General features: G+C 36.2%; 1 protein-coding gene and 1 pseudogene across 6 annotated transcripts in view; one reads left to right on the forward strand and one right to left on the reverse strand.

Annotated features, from left to right (window-relative positions):
* Nucleotides 1-23,442, forward strand: part of PDS5B (PDS5 cohesin associated factor B) — a 195,502-nt gene that overhangs the window by 41,368 nt on the left and 130,692 nt on the right. Inside the window, exon 1 of one of the 6 annotated variants that reach the window (XM_047723118.1) lies at nt 17,771-17,890. The exons of the other annotated variants lie outside the window; for them this stretch is intronic. The gene's annotated coding sequence lies outside the window, so the exon portion shown is untranslated. Of the gene's footprint in view, nt 1-17,770; nt 17,891-23,442 lie in introns of those variants that run through there. 6 annotated transcript variants of the gene reach the window in all.
* Nucleotides 21,729-22,939, reverse strand: LOC125096292 (methylmalonic aciduria and homocystinuria type D homolog, mitochondrial-like; annotated as a pseudogene).

Consider the following 23,442-nt stretch of genomic DNA (forward strand, 5'->3'; position numbering starts at 1 on the left):
TAATCTAATAGGGTTTTTTTTTTTTCCATAGACTACTGTCTTTTTTTATTTGTTTGGGTGCCTTTAAAATTTTGTTTCATTGACTTTTGATAGTTTTAATATGATGTTTCTTGGAGAAAGTGTTTTGTCTTGAGATAAGTTCTCAGCAATTATTTCTTTAAATATACTGTTTCCTTCCCTCATCCTTTTTCCTCTTTCTGGTATACCTGTTAATCTTATGTTGGCTGTCTTAATGGTGTTTGATAGTTCTCATAGGGTTTCTTCACTTTTTAGAATCTCTTCCACCTGAATTATTTCTGTATTCTTATCCTCGAGCTTGCTTATTCTCTCTTCCATCTGATGTGCTTTATTTTCAGGGATTTCTAATGCATTCCTTATCTCATTTATTGAGTTATGTCTAGAATTCTGTTTAGTTCTTTTTTAGAATTTCTTTTTGGTAAAGTACTCTTTGTGCTCATAAGCTTTATTCCTGAGATTATTGTCTTGTCTTTCTTTCTTTTAGCTCATTGAATTTCTTCGTGACAGTTATTTTGAATTACCGGTTAGATGGCAATATTTCATGTTTTAGGATTTTGTTGCTGGAAATCGTCGTTTTCTTTTTGTGATATATTACCACAATTTATTTATTTATTATTTTTAAAGGATTTTATTTATTTATTTGACCGAGAGATCACAAGTAGGCAGAGAGGCAGGCAGAGAGAGAAAAGCAGCCTCCCTGCTGAGCAGAGAGCCCAATGTGGGACTTGATCCTGGGACTCCAAGATAATGACCTGAGCCGAATGAAGGCAGAGGCTTAACCCACTGAGCCACCCAGGCGCCCCCACATATTACCACAATTTTTTATAGTGTTTGATGAAAAGTGCCTTTGGTGCTTGCATTTAAGTAGTAAACATTTTTCCTATTTATGTAAAGCTTTATTTCTTTTCATTCTAAAAGTTCAGCAGGTTTGTAATTAGGAGCCTTTTTGTTTTCCAGAAAATAGAAAAACAAACAAAAAAACTGCCCGAGAACAAAAGGGTGGCGGCAGATTTAGGGGAGGTGTGTGCTTAGCACTTAGGGCTTTGGGTTTGCCCACAGCCCAGTCTGGGGGTTTTTCTGGTTGTTGGGGGGCTCTTCAAAGACCGTGGTGGGTCCTCTTGCCAATCATGCAGAAGAGAGTAGGAAATGCTTTTCTTCAGTTCTCTTTGTCTTCTTCCCTTTACCCTTTTCTCCCCTAAGTCACTGTGGTCTCTTCTCAGAGAAAGTGGTAGGTTTCTCCAGCTGCAGCATGCATGGCTGAGCAGATTCCCAGTGATTGCCTTGACCCTCCACCTCCTTTGCTAGGAAGGCCATGTTGCCTCCCTACTGGATATGTCGCTTCCTCTGCTGCTGCTTCCCTCACTCTTGGGTGCACAGATGGGTGGATTGTTCAGGTATCCTGTTGTGCTGTGCAGGGGTGCTTTTTATTGGGTTATGTATGTGTGATAAGTTATAAGTTGAAGGAAAGAGAAAAAAGGAACTATTCACTATGTGATGATGTTGAGGTCTTCCTACATTTCTTTTTTCTTTTAGATGTGGTATAGTCTGTTTCTTCCTTTTATTTATTTTTTTTCAAAGATTTTATTTATTTATTTGACAGAGATCACAAGTAGGTAGAGAGGCAGGCAGAGAGAGAGGAGGAAGCAGGCTCCCTGCTGAGCTGAGAGCCCGACATGGGGTCACATGAGGCTCTATCCCAAGGACTCTGGGATTATGACCTGAGCCAAAGGCAGAGGCCTTCACCCACTGAGCCATCCAGGCACCCCTTTCTTCCTTTTTTTTTTTTTTTTTTTTAAAGATTTTATTTATTTTATTTGTTAGAAAGAGAGAGTGTGAGCACAGGCAGACAGAGTGGTAGGCAGAGGCAGAGGGAGAAGCAGGCTCCCCGCTGAACAAGGAGCCTGATGTGGGACTCGATCCCAGGACGCTGGGATCATGACCTGAGCCGAAGGCAGCCACTTAACCAACTGAGCCACCCAGGCATCCCCCTTTTCTTCCTTTTAAAAAATAATTGATACCCTTTAAATTCTCCATTGCATAGTTAAAGTTAACTTTAAGATTTAAAAACTAGGCCCTTTTCAAAGTTGACACAAAGTCCCTTTTAATCGGGTCAGCACCCTCCTCCCAGCTTCCATGATGATGTTGCCCAGGATTTTAGGTCTCTTTTTTTATCCCCCCATATGAGATTTGTTATTATGTACAGTGCTTGTTTGTATCTTGCATCCATGTTTAGAATTACTTTTAAAAAAATTTCTCTTAGGATTTTGAAGTTTGCTGTCATCTGATATCTCTTAATTCTCCTTTAAATTTCTCATCTGTTTGTTTTTTAGTCCTGCATTTTATGTAGTTTCTTCTAATTGCTAATTTTTATGACTGACTTTCTACCCATTTTTAATCCATTTAACCTGTTCATTGAGATTCTGAAATCAGCCTGATACTAATTCTGAAATTAGTATCTTTGTTCTTTTCTGTTTTTTTCCTGGTGATTTTCAGAAGCTTTTTTTTGCTAATGTATCCTGTGTTTTAATTTTAAAAATCCCTTTTACGCTTAATTGATATTTTATAATTCGGCAATTAAATTTTAATATATAAATTCAGTGGTGCATAACATGTTCACACTTGGTGTTTTCTTAAGTGTGTGTGATCCTTGAGCTTAATACATGAAAATTTGGGAGCTTAATTTTATTGGGAATTTTTTTTTTTTTTTTAAGATTTTATTTATTTATTTGACAGAGAGAGATCACAAGCAGGCAGAGAGGCAGGCAGAGAGAGAGGAGGAAGCAGGCTCCCTGCTGAGCAGAGAGCCCGATTCGGGGCTCGATCCCAGGACTCTGAGATCATGACCTGAGCCGAAGGCAGCGGCTTAACCCACTGAGCCACCCAGGTGCCCCCCTTTTTTTTTTTTTTTTTTTAAAATTCAGAGGATTTGCTTTTCCATCTGCTAAGAAATAGGACTTGTTTTATCTTGGGAACTTTCTAGAGTTTATATGTTTAAAGGATGACTCTTAGGTTTAGCTTTCATCCTTGTAACTGGCACAGAGGTGATATGGACTTTTGTGTGGAAGTGAAGGTGAGATGTAGAAATCTTACAGATTTTCCTTTTTATGAATTCAGCAACATGATAATAGTTTTCTGCTGGATCTTTTGGGCTCTTTATAATACATAGTCTGTTTATACTGAATATTGATACCATTTTTTTAAGTTGTATTTGTTAGGCTCCTCACTACTTGGGTTGATATTTACTTAAAATTTTTTTTTAAGATTTTATTTATTTTTGCTAGAGAGAGTAAGCACACACACAGTGGTTGGGAGGCGGTGAGGGAGAAGCAGAATCCCTGCTCAGTCCCAGGACCCTGTGATCATGGCCTGAACTGGAAGAAGACGCTTAACTGACTGAACCATCCAAGCACCGACTTCTGTTGATATTTAGTTAACCTCTCCCCTCACCCTTTCTGGAAGGTTGGGACTATTGTGGTTTCAAGTCTCCAGAATTTTCTTCTTTTATCATTGCTACTTTTCAAGTAGTCTACTTTTATTATGTATATAAGTTTCTCCACAATTCATTCAGAGTATTAATTGGAAAATTCTTTAAAATTTCTTTTGTGCCTTCTGTATTTTTATTTCACTTGGCCTGTTTGCTCTGATTTTCACTTTGTGCACTCTTTTGGACCATGTTTATGTACTTAATGATTTATCCTTATGCAGTTGTAAGTGGGATCTAAATTAGTCATTATTGATAGTGGGTGTGGGCTGCTTTAGCAGTTGTACCAATTAGGATTATTTTCTCTAGATGAGTTCTGCTAAGGAATGGGTGGCTCTAATCCTTTCTCTCTGTGGGTTTTCTCTGGTATGGTAAATGAACTGAGACAGGCTTTAAAAATGTAGGATTATTTTTAGGGTATGTGGGCTGGGAGCATACTGGCAAGTCTTATGTCTCGCTGGAACAAGACAAATGGCTGAGAGAGCATTTGGGTCACAAAATCCCAAATGATTTATCTTGCAGTCTACCCCAAGTCAAGAAAACTCTTATGAAAGCTCTTGGTCTGTCTTAGTTCTGTTTTGATTTCTGGTGGAGTTTCAGAATCCTATGTGCTGTGTTATCTGAGCTGAGAATATTAATAGGAATTAGGAAAATAAGTTTCTGTAGAGATAAGAGTAATGTTATTGGAAGATTCTGTTTGCTTGTTTGTGAATTATGGTGGGCCAAGGCTAAGGAAGTTCCATTTTATTGTCTTCAGTCCATTCCACCCCATTTCTTCTGTGTTGGGATGGCTTCTGCAGTTTTGGTTTTCCTTCTGTCAACTCTCAGCATTGTCAGTAACCTTCTGATTTCTAATGCTGTTTCTTTTTCCTTGGCCATCTTAATGGATTTGGGGAAGAAGGGAGGTAAATGTTATAACGTGGTCACTGCTCTAAAATCAGTGGTGTTGAAAAAGAGTCAAAGGTTTATTCTTTTGTTTCAGGTAGAAAGTTTTTTCTTAACTAGAGAAAGATTTTGGTGGTTTTATTTTTTACATTGAGCTCTAACTTATGCATAGTCACTCTTTCCTTACTGTTTCCCTCCTTTTTCTCCACCCTTTTTCTGTTGTTTTTGCTTGGTTTTTGGTATGCATAATGAGGTGGAAATATTAAGGTTTTTCTTTTCTCCCTTTTGTTTGTTCCTTTATTACCAAAGAAGGACTTTTTGTTCTCTCCTTGCTCCTCCTGTTCACACTGAAAAAAAAAAAAAATCTGATAATTTGAGAAGTCATTGGGGTAATTTCCAACACCAGAGTTTTTTTTGTAAACTGGATTTCAATTGGAATAGAAAAATCTCATGAATTACACACAAAAAGGTTATTTAATGAGACTTCTTCTTTGTTAGTATATTTATGTATTGGGTTGTACTGCTATTAAAAAAAAAAATTAAGAGTATTGTCCTGGCCTTAGGCTGTCAATTGTAACTTGTGCCTCCCCGGAGAATTTGTTTTTCAAAGGAGATCTTCTGTGGTGTTGAGCTGTTTTAATTGAAAGGCTGGGGCACTTTTGCCCCTTTGCCTTCAGCTGCCCTAAACTATTTGTTGAAGCCTCTGGGTTCCGGTGAATACTGTTACCCATGTGGAGGAGGAAGGCCAGAGTGTGGTCCTAGGCTTCTCCTCAACTACAGAGACTTCTGCCTTTTAGATATTTTGTAACTTAGAATTTGGTGGGGGATTTTGAAAAAAGGTCTCAACTGCTTAACAGTGTTTGATAAAGATTGTTAGTAACTAAGGCTTTGAGACTGAAATAGTCCTTGTCTTTAAATAAACAAATAGAATATAGGCAACATTTGGGTATTTTTTAATTATTGGTATTCAACCTTTAGTTTTGTTTCCTGCTTTTCTAGAATTAAATGTGATGGTAAACACCGTATAATTTTCATTTTTTATGTTTTCAGTCTTTGCAGTTTTTTATTTTCTTTGCTCCGTTACCAATGAAGATAGGGTAGAGATGATATACCCTACTGCAACTTGCAAATATCTGTGAGAATCACTTGTAAATATATGATGAGAGGTTCCTAAAAGTGCTTGGCTTATGGTGCCCTTAGTGTTTCATTCCATTTTTTCATAGAGCCAAAAAATAATACTTAATAGTCCTATTTAAGTTATGTACAGACAACTTAAGTATTTATGGCCTAGGAATTACACATATGCTGAAAGAAAAAAATATTTTTTTTTCTTAAATAAGAATAGTTACTTACTAATGGGTTATGTTTGCTTGTTGGTCATAGACAAGTCCTCAAGTCTTAGATTGGACACTGCCACCTTAGTTCTTATTTCCCACTGATTTCCATGCAGTACTTTTTATCACATCAACTGCCCCAAACCCATTTTCTCAAAGATGTGGTACCTTCCAAAGGAAGGTAGAATGGTCTTATGATGAAATGGAATTACCTTGAGCTAGTAGTTCAGTTGATGTCTGACAGATCTTGAGAATTGTTATGTTTCCTTGATAATTAAAAAATAGCCCATAATGCCTGTAAATTTGCTGTGGTGTCTTGGGTGTTTTCAGATGACTTAGAGTACCATTTGGTAATTTCAGGTGTAGGGGTTTACAGTTTTTACAGCAGTTAATAAGCAAATCTTTACTGTCTACATTTTATAAAAGAGAAAATGAATCCATTTCTGTAGGATTAGCTATAGGTGTTTGTATTAAGCTGACCCATTGAGCTGTCTATTTGGATCTCAAAAGACGGTCTGTATTCTAAAGTTTACTTCTTATGGCCATTTGTTTTTTTTTTTAAGTACTTCATTTTCTGTGACTTTTTATGCCCTTTTTGGAGAAGAAAACTTAGGTTTGCTAGGGATTAAAAAGAAATAGTTTCTTTCAAAATGAAAGATAACAAAACCGCTTTCTGTATTGATGTTCTTTCTGTTACTTTTTTTTCCTGGGAAAATATATAAAAGAGATCAAAAAATAATTTTCAAGTGGTTAATTGAGTAATTGTTTCAGTGGATTTGTGAATAATAGCTCAACCAATGTTGGAGAGCTGAATAGTAAGAATTGCAGATAACTAAGTATATGATACAATAAGATAATAAAATTGTAATGTTTCAGACCTTGAAGAGCTCTAATGGGATGAGGATGGAGATGACGGTTCAGAGCTCATTGGGTCATGTAATTGAATTCTTCTGTATATTTTAGGATCTTCCAGTGAAAGATGATGAAAAGAAAGAAGAAAGAGAACTGGTTAGAGAGATATTATGATTTTACTTTTATTAAAGGCAGACGTGTCTTCTACAGTTCAAAATATTTGTACTCTTGGCTCCTGTCATGGTGTACAACCTTGAATATCTTTCACCTCGTCTTCATTTAAAAATTCAGTTTTAAGAAAAAAGTATTAATGAAGAAAAGCAAAGCTCAAAAGGATAGCAATCCATAATAATTGTAGATTATTGGCTTGTTTTTGTTACTTAAGGATTGCTTTTAAAAATACTTTATTATAGATACTTTGGAATAACAGATCTATAGAAGGAATGTTTTCCATCCCAGGTTCAAATCGTGTTTATATTTCATTTTTACATACTTAACAGTGGAAATAATTTTGAGTTCTCTATCTCCCATTAATTTCTGTATGTATTTCTCCATTTCAGTAGAAGGGCTTTTATTTTTGGTGTGTGTTGTGGGGGTACTTGTTTTATGAAGAAGTCCAGTGCACACACACACACTGGACAGTAATGCTTTTCTCCTCAGCATTGGTGTAGATGAGCTGATGGAACTTGTTTATTGTAATAGCTGCACAATATTCCACGGGAAGATTTACCACACTCATTTAGCTGTTTCCTTGTAGATGTCAGGTTTTTTCTACACTTTTTTCTTCCACTCTCAATAGTGCTAAGATGAACTCTTTTGTACAGTTTATATTGACATTTTTGTTTCTGTGAGATAGGGTGGGAAGAGAAGGATTACTGGGTTTAAGGGAATGGATCATTAAAATTTAATAGATATTATGAATATATATATATATAATTCTTAGAAAGTCGGTAATAACTCACATTTCCAAAAACACTGACAGATCGCTGGTTTTCATGTTGTTCCTTGGGGATTTCCTTGACAGGAAGAGTTGTGGTCATTGGGGTACTGATCACCTAGTTCAGCAAGAGTAGCTCTTTTAATCTGTTCACTATATTGGACATGGTTATAAGATCTTGGTTACAAGAATGAGTTTCATGATTAAAATAAAAGTTTCAAGAATCATTGCTTTATGTAATTAGTTTTTTTTTTTTTCCTAGATTAAAGTGCACATTCAGATCACTAACTTTTTGGATGCTTGTGTTGGCTCCCCATTCCTGTAGAATTGTCTTTATTGAATCATATTTTAAATACCTTGAATTGTACTTTGGCTTGCGCTGAGGGCTTAAAAAAAGTAAATAAAACTCACTTCTGTGTTTATTCTAGGTATGTTGCAGGGTTATCCTTTCTATTACTGACCTGCTGAGGGTTCACTGAGGACTCAGGTGTCAGAAAAAGCTCCACTTCTCCTAATCAAGTTTTAGGTTTTTCAGTCATAGGTAATGTTAATCTTACAGTTGATATATCTGTTTGATTTATTCACCTTATGCTCTTTGAGGATAGTTTGTTAGTGATTTATTGGTTATGCACTATAATTATAATGTTCCCTATTTTGCTTCTGAAATAAGTAAAACCAAGAAATTAGGTATGTTCCTGTGGCTGTCTCCTATCATATAACCATGTAAATAACTAGGGTGTACTTCCAGTTCTGCCAGTCAAGAGCTTTGTGATCCTGGGTAAATCAGTCAACTTATCTTGACCTTGGTTTCTTCATTTGTTAAATAAGGATGATAATAAAATGACAGTTGGTGATGATTTTTCAAGAACATCTTTCAGTAAATATAGGCTTTTGATGGGATTTGTGATAAAAAAAAAAGGAGACTATAGTGTAGCCCATTGATATTAAATATGTGGCTGTTAGGACAAATGAGGCTCAAACCTGGAGCTTTCAGATGTTGTTTAACCTACTTAAATATAAATAAATGAATGAATAAGTAAATAAATAAATAAAAGTCCCCCCCCCCCAATTTTGTTGTTGTTTTTGTTCAGATTTTGTATTTTTTCTGGATTCAGTCTTACAAGAGTGTCTGTTTCTAGAAATTTACTCAATTGTACAATCTTCTTGGTAACCCAGTTGAAATAGTAAAGCATCCCTAGTTTTTTTTTTTTTTTTTTTGTCATTAGCCTTCTAGATATTTTAAGCAATGCACCTTCTCTCTAGAAAAAAGCACATTTTCATGCACATGCAAACTTTATGTACTCCTTTAGAGGACTATATGACCTATTAAAGCCCATTTTTATGGGTTTCCTACATGGATCTTCAGTTTAAGGACTGATCTGCAGTGGTGTTCTCAATCTCGAGTGCATTTTGACCTGTGGGGGGAATTTGGTACTATCTGGAGACATTCTTGATTTTGTCTAAAACTAAGGGTGATTGTGGTGTGTGTGTGTTGGGGGGTACCCAGGGATGCTGCTATCTTGGAATGCACAGGAACACTCATCTGTTCCCCCATAATAAAGGATTCTGAGCAAAAACATCAACCAGTGGTCTTTAGGTTGAGAATCCCTGATCTAGAGGAAGAGATCATTTGGATTCCTCTCAAGAATCCTTCATAATCCTTGAAATCTAACTGGGCTTCATTGCCAACAGTTGAGTAGTATATTGTTTAAGCTTGTAATCTTTGGGCCTCACTCTGTCTTGAATATTCTTTTTTTTTTTTAAGATTTTTATTTATTTTTCATGAGAGGAAGAGAGAGGCAGAGGGAGAAGCAGACTCCCCTTGAAGCAGGGAGCCTGAAGTGGGACTTGATCCCAGGACCCTGGGATCACGACCTGAGCTGAAGGCAGACACTTAACTTACTGAGACAACACCCAGGCACCTCTGTCTTAAATAGCCTGCTGTTGGTATTTGTATAATTTTGTATAATTCACTTTCTTATCCCTTTTCAGGTTTCTGCTCAAATGTCAACTTCATTGAAATGTCTTTGCAATCTTAAACAGCTCCCTTCCCCATTTCCTGAATTTTCTTAACCTTTCACATTACCTAACACACATACTTACTTATTTGTTGTCTGTTTCCCACCAGCTTTAAGTTCTACAAGAGCAAGAATCTTTACTGCTGTATCCCCCATGGATCAAAAGTGCAGGGATATAATAGATGCTCACATATTGTTAAAAGAGTGAATGGCATGAGTCTGTAGTGTGGCAAGTTTGTTTTTATTTTGGTAAAGCCTTATGTTTTAGGGATCAAATGTGCAGATGGTAAGGTTAACAACCTTTTGTGAAAATTAAGGCCTCTTACCTAAGTCCTCACCTGGATGTAGCATAAGTTGAGTGTATCTGAGGGCTAAACAAGGATTAAAAAGAAATAGTTTTTGACTATTTTGACTCTAGAATGTGAATCAGGTACTTGAAGTTGTATTCTTTACTGTTCTTCAAACTTGTTTGACTATGGGAAATATCTGAGACATCCTTAAAATGTGGTATCTGAAGTCCCTCCCCAAATCTACTGAATCAAAATTTCTAGAGGAGAAACCAGGACATCTTTATTAAAGATAAATAGGAAAAGAATAGTTTTCAACAAAGATGCTGGAAAGAACTGGATTTAATAAATGCGAAAGAGTGAAGCTTGGCCCTATATCTCAAACAGTATATAAAAATTAGTTTTGAGCTAATTTTGGATCAAAATTTGGATCAAGAACCTAAAGAGTTAAAGCCATAAAGTCTTAGAAGAAAACATAGCGGTAAAATTTCATGACCTTGGATTTGGCAATAAATTCTTAGCTATAATACCATCAGCAAGAGCAATAAAAGAAAATGGATACATTTGGCTTCATAAAAATTAAAAACTTGTGCATTAAAAGACATTGTTAAGAAAGGGAAAAAACAATGTACAGAATGGGAGGAAATATTTGTAAATCATACATCAGATAAGGATTTAATATCCAGAATATATAAAGGATGCCTGCAACTAAACAGCACAAGGACAAATAACCTAACTTAAGGCAGAGGACTTGAATAGACATTTCTCCACAAAGAATCCATAAAATCCTAAGTATATACCAAAGAGAATTGAAGGTGGGAGGGGTTTTGAAGAGATATTTGTATCCCAATATTTATACCAGTATTTATAATAGCTACAAGTAGAAACAACCTAAGTGGAAACAATCTATCAACAGATAAATGAATAAACAAATATGGTGTATATGTACAATGGAATGTTATCCATCATAAAAAAGAATGAAGTTTTCATACTTGATACAACATGGATGGATCTTGGAAGTAATTTTAGTGAAATAAGCCAGACATAAAAGGACAAATATTATATGATTACATTTATATGAGATACTTAGAACAGGCAAATTGATAGAGACAGAAAGTAGATTAGAGATTATCAGGGGCCAGGGAGAGTAGAGAATGGGGGTTATTTCTTAATGGTTATAGGGTTTCTGTTCGTGGTGATGAAAAGTTTCAGAAATAGATAGTGGTGATGGTTGTACAAGTTTGTGAATATAAACAGTGCCACTGAGTTGTACATTAAAAATGGCAAATTTCATTTTACATACATCTTACTACAATAAAAAATTAATGTGTACCAAAAGCTGTTAACTCATATACTTTAAGAATAAATTGTTTGGTATATGAATTATATCCCAATAAATCTGTTCCAGAAAACGAAAACAGGCATTCATGTTTGGGCAGCAGTGCCAAAGAACAAAATTGGGTTGATTTTGGCCAGGAAGAATATAAGGTAGATATTGGCAATTATCTGTTAAAAACATAAAAAAAAAGGTCTTTGTAATTCTCTCATGGAATGAGCAGCAGTTTTCTAGTCAAGGTGATGCAGGTGCAAAGTATTCCTAACAGGTAAAGAAATTATTGGACATAGTGCAATTGAGAATAACTGAAAAAAGTAACATTAATGAGACTAGATTAAATACTTGTGAACACCTTCAAAATTTTTATATTAAGGAATATCTTCAAATATTTATGTACTATTTTGGTTTTGCTATTTTTTCCTATTGTAAGGAAATTTACTGAGAATTTTATCAAGTTAAACTTTTTGATGGACTTGGTATCCAGATTTATCTTCCAATCATTTTCCTCCCAGTTAGTAATTGTATTTCCATCTACAAGACACATAACTTAAATTTCTAAAAAAGTGTTGTTGTGGTAAGAGCAGTTAGTATAATGGAAAACAGGAGAGAACTATGCTTTAGTGCGAGAAAAAAGGTTAAGACAGCAGTAAGAAAGCTCTACCCAATGATTGGAAAATACCCTGACCCTTTCTTAGACCATATCAGACATGGTCATTTATCTCACGGGATCTCTGTTACTTCCCCTAACCTTAGCTTCCCTCACTCAGGGAATTGAGAAGAAAATTGTTTACAGAGGGCTGCTGTATTCATTTATAAGGTGCATGGTGTAAGTACCTTAAATAGTGCAAACTCGGAGAGATCTGTACTTTTATTTTTTTGAGACCTATACTTTAAAAATCTAGTATATCTTGCATAATATTATACTTCTTTAAGACTACAGTAAAATGGACATAAATGTACTATCTGTATTGATAATCTAAGGACCGTACCATACTGTATGCAAAATAAAGTGCAGTTATTAATTCTACCTAATTAAAAGTAATATAGTACTTATAGTGACCAACATTTAATTAACAACTTCACCTTAGGTAAAGGTTTTGTAGTTACAGTATTGTAAACTTAAAAATATTAAAGTTCTCTTCACAAGAAAAGAAAATTTGTGACTTGTTAACTAGACTTATTTTGGTCATCATTTCACAATATATAAATATACTGAATCATTATATTATACCCCTAAAACTGATATAATGTTATGTGTCAATTATATCTCAGTAGAAGTTTAAAAAACCTTAAAATGTGGGACCATATTATATTTGACGTTATATTGTATCTAGGTGTTTGACAAAAAAGATTGTTTAGATTTATTGTGTTATGAAGAAAAATATGTTCTATAACATTTTAAAGTGGTCATCAAGGGGTGCCTGGGTGGCTTAGTGGGTTGAGCCTCTGCCTTCAGTTCAGGTCATGATCTCAGGGTCCTGGGATTGAGCCCCATGTTTGCCCCTCTCTCTGCCTGCCTCTCTGCCTGCTTGTGATCTCTCTGTCACATAAATGAATAAATAAAATCTTAAAAAAAAAAAAAATAAAGTGGTCGTCTAAACTGATCTGTTGATGCAAAAAAAAGAAAAAGAAAAAAGAAAAAAGGCTGAAAATCTTGATTCAAAACTGCCTTTTTTTTTTAAAGTGGAATATTTAATAATGTCAAGAATCCCTAAATCTGTTTCCCTGTTTAGTTGTTTAGTTCAGCTTCAGTTGCAGATGGAATATCTGTGAGGCTGTTTTCCCCACGTTTAACAAAAAATTGAAAGCTGTTTTTAATTTTGCTGAATTTTTTTTCTCTTAGTAGTAGAGTATTACCTTCAAGGGCCTACATCTTGAGAAAACCTGAACTCTAATAAGTTTGCTTATGACACTGGGAACAAATGCCCGTGGAGACTATGCTTGTACATTATTTGGATTGCTGTTGTTTTGTTAATGTTCTGTTTTATCCATTTTTTTGAAAAGTGTGATTTTGCAGAATGTGAGATTTTTCTAGAAAGGCACATAAAACAGATACCTGTTCTTACTTGTTTGTTAGGTTTTTCAGACCTAGCATATTTCTGTGCCTTTTTTTTTTTTAAAGATTTTATTTATTTATTTGACAGACAGAGATCACAAGTAGGCAGAGAGGCAGGCGGAGGGGGAGGGAGGAAGCAGGCTTCCCGCTGAGCAGAGAGCCCAATGCAGGGCTCGATCCCAGGATCCCCTGATCATGACCTGAGCTGAAAGCAGAGGCTTTAACCCACTGAGCCACCCAGGTGCCCCCCCCCCTTTTTAAGTTTATTTACTTGACAGACAGAGATCACAAGTAGGCAGAGAGGCAGGCAGAGAGAGAGGAGGAAGCAGGCTCCCTGCTGAGCAGAGAGTCTTATGTGGGGTTCGATCCCAGGACCCTGAGATCATGACCTGAGCTGAAGGCAGAGGCTTTAACCCACTGAGCCACCCAGGCGCCCCTTCTGTGCTTTTTTTTTTTTCCATTGCTCACTCTGCTTCACAGTTACCTTGAATCCTAGAATCCACATGTAGCCATTTTACTGTCTTCCACAGCTTAAATTGCAACTCTGTGATATGCTGCTGACAACCTTCTCTAACATCTGACAGAATGGATTGTTCTCTTTTGTGTTTTCTTTAAAACACTTATTTTATGTGTATAAGTCAATGAATTTTAGTAAGGTTAGTGTATATAACCATTGTTCTCCAAAGATTATGGTGTCCATTTATGGTGACAACTTTCTCAACCCCAATCCCAGATGACAACTCATCTATTTGATTTTTATGGATGTTTCATGGTAAATGTAATCTGTGCAATATGTAGTTTTTTGTGTCTGGCTTATTTATTTATTTATACATTTTTTTAGATTTAATTTTTTATTTTTTTATTAACATATGTATTATTAGCCCCAGGGATACAGGTCTGTGAATCACCAGGTTTACACACTTCATAGGACATACCTTCCCCAATGTATATAACCCCACCACCCTCTCCCTATTCCCCTCCCTGCCCGGCAGCCCTCAGTTTGTTTCGTGAGATTGAGTCTCATGGTTTGTCTCCCTCCCGATCCCATCTTGTTTCATTTATTCTTTTCCTACCCGCCAAATCCCTCACGTTGCCTCTCAACTTCCTCATATCAGGGAGATCATATGATAATTGTGTTTTTCTGATTGACTTATTTCGCTAAGCATAATACCCTCTAGTTCCATCCACGCAGTCGCAAATGGCAAGATTTCATTTCTTTTGATGGCTGCATAGTATTCCATTGTATATATATACCACATCTTCTTTATCCATTCATCTGTTGATGGACATCTGGGTTCTTTCCATAGTTTGGCTATTGTGGACATTGCTGCTATAAACATTTGGTTGGTGTCTGGCTTTTTTTTTTTTTTTTTTTTTTAAGGATTTTATTTATTTATTTGACAGAGATCACAAGTAGGCAGAGAGGCAGGCAGAGAGAGGGGGGGAAGCAGACTCCTTGCTGAGCAGAGAGCCCGATGCGGGGCTCGATCCCAGGACCCTGGGATCATGACCTGAGCTGAAGTCAGAGGCTTTAACCCACTGAGCCACCCAGGCACCCCCAGTGTCTGGCTTTTCTTATTTGGAGAATGTTTTTGAGGTTCATCAGTGTTGTATCATATATCAGTACTTTGTTCCTTTTTATTTCTAATTAGTTTTCCATTATATGGATATACCACATTTTGTTTATCCATTCATCAATTAGTAGATATTTGGGTTAACTTTTTGGCCGTTAAGATGCATTGTTACTTAACTTTGCATATAAAAATCCTCATGGAACCTTTTTTAAGTGCAGGCATTTGGGCCTGAGTATTAGGAGATTCACCTGAGCTCCAAAAATTGGGAACCATCAGGTTAGGGTTTGGGAATCAGGTATAGATTAGTTTCAGTATAGTTGTTGGATAACTTCAGCATAGTTAATCTCTTTGATCCTCAGTTTCCTCATTTATAAAATGGGCATTATTAGGTACTTCCTCTTATAATTAAGAATATTTGTTGAGCTCTTGCTTTTTTGCCCATCATTGTATTATGCATTTAGGTATACAGTGAACAAAATTGGGTTCTTGTTCCCATATAGTTTATAAAATTTCAGAAGGGGTTACAGACATTAGAGGATAAACACCTATAATTATTATAAATTCTTTGTAGGTAAAGTACAGGGGTGGTGTTGAAAGCATGTAATAGAGATTTAATTTAGTTTGGGCAGACTCAGGAAGGCGTACAGGATTGACATATGAGACTTGAAAAATCAGAGAAGGAACGACAGGAGGAAAAAGTTTTTGAAGCAGAAAGAGTAGTACACACTGAGAAGGATCTTGGCTTGGTCCCTTTAAGAAATAGAGTTGTGACAGGAGTATAGTGATTAAAGTGGTCAGATTAGTATATTTAGAACTTATTCAAAGGGCATTGGGAACCTATTTAAGAAGGTTAGTGTACCTTGGTGCATTAGATCATTAATGTACCATGATCATCCTACCTGCTGTTTGAAGAATGAATTGGAGGTGGCTTAGATTCAGTTGTGGTGAAATGATGGCCAAAAGAAGGTGTATTTCATTTATATTTAGCAGGTAGCATTTACAGGACTTGGTTGATTTTAAATGTTGAAAGGGCCACTCCCAGTTTTCTGGGAGGAACAAGTTGGGTACTCTAAGGCACTATATACAGAGAGAATATAGAAGAAGGAAGGTTATTTTGGAGGGGGACGAAGTAGGGAGATAAGTTTGTTTAGGGGAATTTTAAGTTCAACATGCCTTTGTGAATAAACCAAGTGGAAATGTTAACTAGTTGTATATGTGGACCAGCGTTCATAAGAGATCAGTTAGTGTAGGGTATATGTTTTATTTTGGAGTCTTTAGGTTTAAAAAAGCTTATGGCAAAAGTCTGGAGAAAAAATATAGGTTAAAAAGTGAATAGGGTTGCCTGGGTGGCTCAGTAGGTGAAGCATTTGACTATCTCAGCTCAGGTCTTGATGTCAGGGTGTGAGTTCAAGCCCTGCTTTGGACTCCATGCTAGGTATGGAGCCTCCTTTAGAAAACATCAGTAAAGGGGTCGGAATTGAGTTTTGATGAATTACTAATATTTAGAGCCTGTGTAGAAAATGAAACAACAAAGACAAGAGTGATCAGTAAGGTAGGAGGAAAATAAGGAAGAGGTAAGATAGAGTAGAAACCGAAGGAGAAGAATGATTCAAGAAGGAAGGTTTGATCAACTATTTCATACTGCTGAGAAATTAAGTAAGGATTAGAAAAGTGTTCATTTGATTCGACAAGTCAGTGATGACTTTCATTGCATAATCAATCACCCTAAAAATAATAGCTTAAAACAACCACCATTTATTTGGCTCCTGATTCTGCAGGTTGACAGTTGAGTTTGGCTTAGCTGGGTGGTAGCTGGGCAGTTTTACTCATCTGAGTCAGCCTTAGTGATCTCCCACCTGGGCTTCCTCATGCATCTGCAGGTATACGTCTGTGGTCACCTCCTGGTTTGGGTGGGGCTGGCTTGTTCCTGATGCTCATGGCTAGAATAACTGGGACCTCTCATTTTCCAGTGGGATAACTTCTGGGCTTGTGCACTTTAGTAGAGTTCCAAGAGCAAGTCAGTAACCTCAAAGGCAGAAATGCTGAGCTTGCCAAAGATCCCATTAGATCAAGTCATAAGATCGTTTCAGATTCAAGGACTGGAAGAACACTCTTCTTGATTGGAGGAGCAACAGAGTCACATTGCAGGTTTGTAGATGCAGAGAAGGGAATCATCTGTTGCTGTTTTTGAAGTCCACTGCAATGATTACAGCAAAAGCATTATTGCTGGTGATGGTGGTGTTGGAAATAAGATTGTTAGTATGAAACGTAGTTGGGAACTGAAGATGTGAAGGTAGAAAGTATACTTTTTGCAAAGCTTGGCTGTGAAGGTAATTTGAGAGAGAAGATGGTAGTAGCTGGAGGGGTATTTGTAGTTTAAGCAGGTAGCTATAGTATTCCTTCCACTCAAGAACAAGAATGTATTGTGTGCTGAGAGAAGGCATCTAGTAGACACTGAGGATGCTTATGCAGAGGAAAGAGGAGACAACTAGTGAAGTCAGTCTTTGATAAACCTATAGAGGATGGGGTTTTGTGTACCTGTGAAGGGATTTGTTTTTGATATAAGGTTAACATACTTTCTAATAACAGGAAGGAATGAGAGAATGGGTATAAATGCAGTAGGTGAGCCAGTAGAATAGTGATGGGAAACTGAGGGAAGTTCCTGTTTGTTAGAGCTTCTATTTTCTCAGTGAAATGGAGGCAAGTTTTTTTGAGGGGGGAGTTGTGTAAGAATGTGTTGATGAGGTTTGATGTGCATAGAAGAATATGTAATTTTATTCTCCCACTGAATAGGACATTGAGCTGATGACTGACTAGAGAAATACCAGTCATTCAGTAAATGAGAGATACTATCATTATTAATATAAAAATACTATCTATCTATCTATCTATTTATTTATTTATTTATTTGACAGACGGAGATCACAGAGAAGCAGGCAGAGAGAGAGTGGAGGAAGCAGGCTCCCTGCTGAGCAGAGAGCCCGATTCGGGGCTCAATCCCAGAACCCTGGGATCATGACCTGAGCGGAAGGCAGAGGCTTTAACCCACTGAGCCCCATAAAAATACTATTTTAAAGAGATTTAACTATACTTTCTATACTGTTAGATACAGGTACTACTTGAGATGTTTTAGGGACTGGGGCTCTTTTTTCTGTTTGAACCAGTTGTTTAACTTTATTCCCTTCTGTAAGAGTGATGGTCCTTAAAAAGAATGTAGGCAAGAAATACATTTAACCTTTTGTAAATAAACATTGCCAAATATATGAACGGAAGGAGTTACTTTCTGAAAGGACTTCCTAAACCATTTAAAATTACTTTGTTTTACCAGAACTCATAGGGATAATTATTAAATAGACTTAATTTGAATTTAAAAAAAGATTAATTCAAGTTGCATGGTGGCTTAGTGGTAATATTGTATATGGAAAAAAGCAGCTTTTTGTTTGAATAGTTGGAAAATATGTAAACGTGGCCTTAAAGTTATATACTTAGGGAAAATTGACAAAATTTATTTGTCTTTTATTTTCTTAGAAAATACTCACAATAGCTTTTTAATTGTTCCTGACCTAAGAATAAGCCTAACTTCTTATACTCTGTAAGGACTATGGACTGGAAGAGTTGTCTTTATGGAGGGCACCATCTGCTGGTTATAAGAGGTACCGATTGTGGGAAGACTGCCTTCTGCAGTTACCAGACTCTTTACAAATCTTATTTTCTTTCTAATTCCACCTTTACCTGGTAAAGTCCCAGGAGGAAAATTAGTTCTTAATAAATATGGCCATGTAGGGATTTGAGAAGTGGTTTGATTTTATTTGTGACCCTGAACTTGTCACATACTGGATTTTTAAGCACATTCATCATGAAAATGGCAGATGCCTGTCTTTATCTCTTTTCAGTTCAATTAAAAATGATTATTCCTATTACTCTTACCCTTACTCTTCTTTTGCATTCACTGAAAGGAACTTTAGATATTTTTGCTTCAGTCTTATTTCATCTTAACATTTATTTACATCTGATAATATCAGAATGAAGAATAATACCATTGACTTTTTTGTTGTTGTTCCTAGAACTGTCAGTATGATTTTTAAAAATACTGATATGTTTCCTTTAATTAATGATCATTTTATTTGAACTTATTCCAAGAGTATACAAGCTGTTTATTATTAGAATATTTTCTTGTATTTTACTTATTGTTCATACTGGACATAAAATGTAAATATAACAAATGTTGCATATAATAAAAGTAAAAACTGTTTTCTGAAAGTATTTGTTTCACATTACCCTTGGAAAGGAGGGAAATTCTGGATTATCATGGTTTTGCTATAAATTGGTAGAATTAAAAGTGTGTACATTTTGGGTGCCTGGTGGCTCAGTTTGGTTAAGTGACTGCCTTTTGCTCAGGTCGTGATCTTGGGGTCCTGGGATGAGTCCTTCCACAGGCTCCCTGCTCAGCAGGGAGTCGCTCCTCCCTTGTGCCCTCCCCCCTCTTATGCTCATTCTCTCAAATAAATAAATAAGATCTTAAAAAGTGTGTACATTTTAAGTGGAGAAAGGAATTAGTCCTTTCTTAGTTCTGTAGTGTATATAGTAGATGAAATGTATTCTGACACTGGTCATTTTATATAAATTATTTTTTAAGTACAGTTACTATTTTTTCATTTTCAGTGTAAATAATTGTAATCCTACAGAGATGAAATAAGTTGTCAGATAACTTCTTTGACAGTCTGTTAAGCCTAAGAGGAGCAGCTATATATCATTATCTCTTATTTTTTATTTCTGATAACAATTGAAGATCCTGTTTATTTCCTGTACCCTTCCCTTCTTCCTCAGCATTGGTCCCTCTCCCTCTTTCTTCTTTACACCTTTTTTTCTCTTTCGTTGCAGTTTGGTGTTTATTCCTATTATTCTCTGGAAACTTCTTTCTTAAAGATCACCTTGTCAGGTCCAAGGCCGTATTTGGTGAGGTCATTTTATATGTTTTAGTCGTATGTATTTTGAAATAATGAGCACTGTATGCCACCCCTTCATCTTCAAACTTTTTTTTTCCTAGGCTTAAAAAATTATTTTTTGCTTTTTTACCTTTTCTGACAACATTCTCTTTTTCTTCTGTCCCCTCCCCATATCAATATATACTTCCTCAGGGTTCAGTCTTGATGTCTTAGCTAATCCTATACATTTTCTTAATTGAGCTTGTAAATTCATAAAACATGAGCTGTACATGGTCCTAATATATTTTCTGCCCTTGACGTTCTCTAAAATTTCAGATCTACATTTTTAGTTGCCTTCTAGACTAAATTTTTTCCCTGAGACTTGATCTCTCTCTGTTTTTTCCCTATCTCCATTATGATGAGGGCAGAGATTTTATGTTTTGCTTGTTATTACATTTCTAGTGTCTAGCATGGTATATTGCCCAAGTAAATTCTCAGTAAATGTTTAAGTAATTGACTTTCAAAGAACAAAGGCTTTGAATCTTGTAATCATTTTCTACTTTTCTATTATTTTTTTTCTACTTCTTTTTAAAAATCATTCATAAGTCTTTGAATCTATTTTCTTGTTTTCCCATGACTGCCTATAGTCAGCTCCTCCTCCTTTCCTGGAATTTTGTAGTGGTTTCCTAACTGGTTTTACTGTATTTGATTTTGCTTCTCTCTGGGTTGTATTCCCTGTCGTAGCCACCATTTCTTAGAATAGTTCTGGTCATTCACTCAGGAAGGATTTCCAGAGTGCCTACTTTGTGTGTGGCTCTGTAATAGATACTAGCATAAAAATGATATACAATCCTTGGCTTACAGAGCTGATATTTTAGTAAGAGAAATAGACATAGACTAAGTTCACTAAATATGATAAATTCTAATTATGATGTATTCAGTTTTTTAGCTGTAGAGGGTGGAGCCTTGCTCTGCTTGGAGATGTCAGGGAAAACTTAAACATAGACTTATAGACTTGAGACTTTTTAAGGTACGTAGAGTTTGCTTGGTAGCCAAGAGCCAGTAAATATGTCTTTTCTGAAGAAACATATATATTCACAGAAGTATTTCAGATGTGCTTCTAATACTGTTATTTATAAAACTGAAGTGCATACTGAGTAGACCTGCCCCTTTGTTGGCTCTTACCTTTTCCTCCTTAGCTCCCTTTACTTCCTTCCACCTTTTCCTTCAGTCACACTTCTAGATCCTAAGTAAAAATTCTGAACTTTCTTCTCTAGATTAGTAACACATTTGAACTGTTTCTTCTCAGTCCTTTTTTTGTTCTGTATATTATTACCAGCTTCATTTCCATTCACTTAGAGAAGTGGGCTTTCTTTCAATCTTGTATTTTCTAAGATTGTTATTTCTGTTAGGATAATTTTAGAATTTACTGTGATTTAATTATTTAGGGGGATTTTTTGGAATAGATTTTTGAGACCCGTCTTATTCATTTTGCCTTATAGTCACTGCTAAAGAATCATGCAAGTAACAAGGACTTGACAAATTTTTGACTGTGACAAATTTTTTGACTATATGGATTTTATTCTACAGAGGCACCATGTCTACATTTTTTAGTGGCAATCTGTGGTCATAATTGTCTATCTCTTGTTAGGAATGGTCAGCATCAGCTTTTATTTCTGTCAAGGCAAGGCAGAGACTTTCTTGACTTCCAGGTTCTGTGGAAAACTGGGAATCCTATCACATTTATTTACCTTCCCCTGAAATGATTTGTTCTGGATCTTTGCTAAATATCTTCTTTGGCTGAAGGAACATAGCTATGGCCTTGGTTCTTGCTTTTCCTAACCTGAGGTCATGTAGTTCTCCCATATCATCTAAAAGTTTTATATTTTGCTCCCCCCCCCAAAATATGTGTTTTATTTTTAGAGAGAAATAAAACTGAGGTTTTTTCCAGTAAAGGGAAGATATAGCAGTATGAGATCATGTCCTGGTTACATGTTAATTATCACATTCTATACAATGTGGATGTGATCAACATGTATTCAGTGATAGTATGAATAAACATTTGAGATGTAAAAATCACATGCCACTTACCAATGCTGTAAACCCATAAATGTCTAAATAAATACCTAGAAATAAGTAAATTTTAGAAACTGAAGCTTTTCACAGTGTTTATAGATCAACCCAAATGGTACATACAAATAGTATAGCCGATAAATTGACATTACTGTTAGTTTCCACCTAATTTCTTCATAAAATGGCTGTCTAGTGTTGCATTAGCGAAGATACTTCCTCAACCACCTGGGTACCCCAGAGCCTATGATGAATCACTTTACAGCAGCCAAGATCACCCACAGAGAATCCTAAATGTTAATAGTGTTCATCTGTCTCAAAAGGAATGTTGTTTGTCTGTGTTCCAAAGTATACCAAACCAGATGATGGGTCGGTTAAGTCAGTCCAATACCTTTCAGCTCGAAGAGCATAGCAAATTTTCTTAGCACCATTAATGAACTTTTCTAAAAGCATTTCTCTTTCATTTTCTGCCTCTTTGCTCCAAACAGTCTTATCATTCTTAGTTTTCTGTGTTATAGTTAGAATCATTAGTTTGTTGGTAGCTCCTTCTGGAAACAGTGACTCAAAATATCTTTGCAGCAATTCTGGACATGTCTGGATTGCACACTCTGGTGTATTCAAAGTAAGTTTCTGCACTGCTGATTTCTTGTTCAGCAGGTGCATTATTACTGTGAAATTCAATCACATACTGTGCCATCACAAACTCGTGTCTCACTTGATAAAGATTCTGCTAGAACATTAGGTAAAGTTTTGCGAACCTGGCTTTTCTTCTGTGATGTGCTCCCATTGAGATGAAAATCAAAACCTATGTCCTCAGGAAGCTGGAATCTCTGATTCTGAGGTTGAAATGGTCCCAGAGCTTCATCAGGCCATACTGTTTGAGAGCATATATCTGGAGGTGCAAGGGCCAGATGAGAGTCATCAGAACCTGAAGATCTTGCAGTTGAAAGTGCTTTGGGATTGACAACCCTTTTAACTAAAGAGCAAAATCCTGGGAAATAGGAAGCCAGTCTGGCTCTATTACAGATCACAGTGGCAGAAGCAAAATAACTTTCCTTTCGTAACGTTATTCCGAGTGCTGTGACACCAAGATGGGTGAATTTAGAGGGGCTGTTGTGGGTGGAAATCATCTGTACCAGTCCTGCTGCCATCTCCAGCTTATATTTTGCTTTTATATTTAGGCCATGAATCTACCTGGAATTCCTTTTGTGTAAGCTGTGAGATATAGGTATGATGTCATTTTTTGGAGGGGCAGTATTAAAGCGTCTCAAAACTTGAAAAAATTTAAACTTTTAAAAACTTTATTGAGCTATGATTTACATAGCATAAAATTAATACGTTTTACCTATTTCAAGTGTACAATTCAGTGATTTTTAGGCAAATTTCCTGAGTATTGGGGTGTCTGGGTGGCTCAGTTGGTTAAGCTTCTGCCTTTGGCTCAGGTCATGATCCCAGGGTCCTGGGATGGAGCCCCACATTGGGTTCCCTGCTTGGCGGGGAGCCTGCTTCTCCCTCTCCCTCTGCCCCTCCCACATGCTCTCTCTCTCTCTGTGAAATAAATAAAATCTTTAAAAAAGGGGTTTATTGAACTGTAACTGATAACAGAGAGAAAAACTGCATACACACTGTATGCAACACCTATGATACCATTACCACATAGCTGTCACTT

The sequence above is a fragment of the Lutra lutra genome, chromosome 3, assembly GCF_902655055.1.
Source record: "Lutra lutra chromosome 3, mLutLut1.2, whole genome shotgun sequence".
NCBI lineage: Eukaryota > Metazoa > Chordata > Mammalia > Carnivora > Mustelidae > Lutra > Lutra lutra.